This window comes from Chiloscyllium punctatum, unplaced genomic scaffold, assembly GCF_047496795.1.
Source record: "Chiloscyllium punctatum isolate Juve2018m unplaced genomic scaffold, sChiPun1.3 scaffold_1186, whole genome shotgun sequence".
In the NCBI taxonomy this organism is placed as follows: domain Eukaryota; kingdom Metazoa; phylum Chordata; class Chondrichthyes; order Orectolobiformes; family Hemiscylliidae; genus Chiloscyllium; species Chiloscyllium punctatum.
Window position 1 is genome coordinate 10,001 of NW_027310920.1, and position 2,500 is coordinate 12,500.

General features: G+C 62.3%; 1 non-coding gene across 1 annotated transcript; it reads left to right on the forward strand.

Moving 5' to 3' along the window:
• Nucleotides 1–1,911: 1,911 nt before the first annotated feature.
• LOC140474805 (5.8S ribosomal RNA) lies at nucleotides 1,912–2,065 on the forward strand. The gene has a single exon (XR_011959433.1). It is a non-coding gene; the product is annotated as a 5.8S ribosomal RNA (ribosomal RNA).
• Nucleotides 2,066–2,500: the final 435 nt, after the last annotated feature.

The following is a 2,500-nucleotide window of genomic DNA, read 5'->3' on the forward strand; positions in this document are numbered from 1 at the left end:
CCACAACTCGAGCAAGTGAAAAAAAAAGTAACAAATAAGAAAGGATCGTCGGCTTGGGGGTACGCCCGTTTCCGTTTCAACTTGTCTCGCGAGGGTGGTTTCGGGGCCAGCAGGAGAGCTCGTCGGGGTAGCAGGCCCTGCAGCCGTGGTCACCGCCAAACCCCCACAACTCGAGCAAGTGAAAAAAAAAGTAACAAATAAGAAAGGATCGTCGGCTTGGGGGTACGCCCGTTTCCGTTTCAACTTGTCTCGCGAGGGTGGTTTCGGGGCCAGCAGGAGAGCTCGTCGGGGTAGCAGGCCCTGCAGCCGTGGTCACCGCCAAACCCCCACAACTCGAGCAAGTGAAAAAAAAAAGTAACAAATAAGAAAGGATCGTCGGCTTGGGGGTACGCCCGTTTCCGTTTCAACTTGTCTCGCGAGGGTGGTTTCGGGGCCAGCAGGAGAGCTCGTCGGGGTAGCAGGCCCTGCAGCCGTGGTCACCGCCAAACCCCCACAACTCGAGCAAGTGAAAAAAAAAAGTAACAAATAAGAAAGGATCTCTGTCGGCTTGGGGGTACGCCCGTTTCCGTTTCAACTTGTCTCGCGAGGGTGGTTTCGGGGCCAGCAGGAGAGCTCGTCGGGGTAGCAGGCCCTGCAGCCGTGGTCACCGCCAAATCGCCACAACTCGAGCAAGTGAAAAAAAAAGTAACAAATAAGAAAGGATCGTCGGCTTGGGGGTACGCCCGTTTCCGTTTCAACTTGTCTCGCGAGGGTGGTTTCGGGGCCAGCAGGAGAGCTCGTCGGGGTAGCAGGCCCTGCAGCCGTGGTCACCGCCAAACCCCCCACAACTGTTGGGCGCCTACCTGCGCGGGGCAGGAGGACACTTTCCGATTTCAAATCTCCGTTTGCCGAGTCCACCCCGAACGCACGCGGGCGGGCGGGTTCGCATCACCCTTCGTCACAAGGGGCGAAGCCCGTTCCACCGTCTCGTCAGTAGTGCCGACCGGTCTGTGATCGACGAGGGGAGCCACACCAGGTCCGGCCCTGCTGCTTGGCGGCACCGCGTCGTCGGGAGCTCGCGACAGACGGAGGGTTTCGGTGTACTCTCCAGCCACGGGAAACGAAGCCGGTGATGCAGGCGCCGGTCTTTCGCTCCCAAATCGGCTGGGTTTACATCGTTGCTATCTAGTCACGCTCCCTTCAAACCCGACGGGGTACCTATTCCCCTCACCCGTCTGTGCGTATACAGCCTCTTTGCACTTGCGGGATGGGGGTGGTGGTGGTTTAAAGACTCTCGAGTTGCCGCCCGTCGGTCTCCGAGCTCCGTGCAGTAGTGATCCCCAGCGAACTGCCAGCAGGGCGAACGAGCGATCCCGCTCTCGGTCGGGGCGCCTGGCGTCGATCGGTGGTCGGTGGCTTGCGGGCAAGCTGCGCTGTGAGTGTGGGAACGAGTATGACGAGCCGTTGCCGCGACTCCCAGTCCACCTCGGCGGTGGCTGGGCCGGGCGGGCGTCTGCTCGGGCGAGTGCCGCCCCCGCCTCCTCGCAGGAAGTCCGCTCGCCGACACGCCGCCACGTGCACGCGTCAGTGACGCTGCCGAACCGATGGCCGGTGCCCGTTCCCGCCTCTGCTTTTCCTAGGGCAAAGCTGCTGCACGCCTCGTGATACTAGGCGGGCGACATGGTGGCGGTGATCCTGCCTCCGTCGCTGCGGTGCGTTGGGGCACGCATCGCCTCTTGGGCGCCCTGTCCTCCTCCCCCCAATAGACGTATGTTTCTGCGGGCCGCACCAGGATGGTGCTCCCCATCGCTTCACGCCACCCTGCTCCGCCCGCACGCCGGCGTGCAGGTGGCTGTAGCTCAAGGTGGGGAGCGTATGTGCGGTCCGGGTCGCTTTCCTCTGGCGAGGGAGAGACCTAAAACAAACTCAGACAACTCTTGACGGTGGATCACTCGGCTCGTGCGTCGATGACGAACGCAGCTAGCTGCGAGAATTAATGTGAATTGCAGGACACATTGATCATCGACACTTTGAACGCACTTTGCGGCCCCGGGTTCTTCCCGGGGCCACGCCTGTCTGAGGGTCGTTTGGCAATCAATCGCACTCGCCTTGGCTGGCGAGAGCGCGGCTGGGGTGTCGCAGAGGACCCGTCCTCTTTGTCCCCCTAAGTTCAGACTCCGGAGCCCTCCGGCGTCGGAGCGCTTGGCCTTTCCCCCCCACCCTGCACATTCCGTTCGTCAGGCTCGACGCCATCCCCCCGCCGGGGAGCGCGGCCTGGCGTCCGTCTGTGTCGTGGCAGTGGGGCCAGCACGGCTGTCACCGGTCCCAGAATGGCTGTCGGTGGTTCACACTGTGTGTGTGTGCCAACCCTCCTGGTCTCTGGGACACGGAGCTGCCACGAAGTGTTGAGCCTCCAGTGGGGGGTCTGCCTAAGCTCTGCACGTCCGCATTGGGTCCGTCTCTCGGTTGGCTGGCAGTGGAAAGAGTGAAGGGAGCCGCGGAGGTCCGGTGCTGGTGCGCC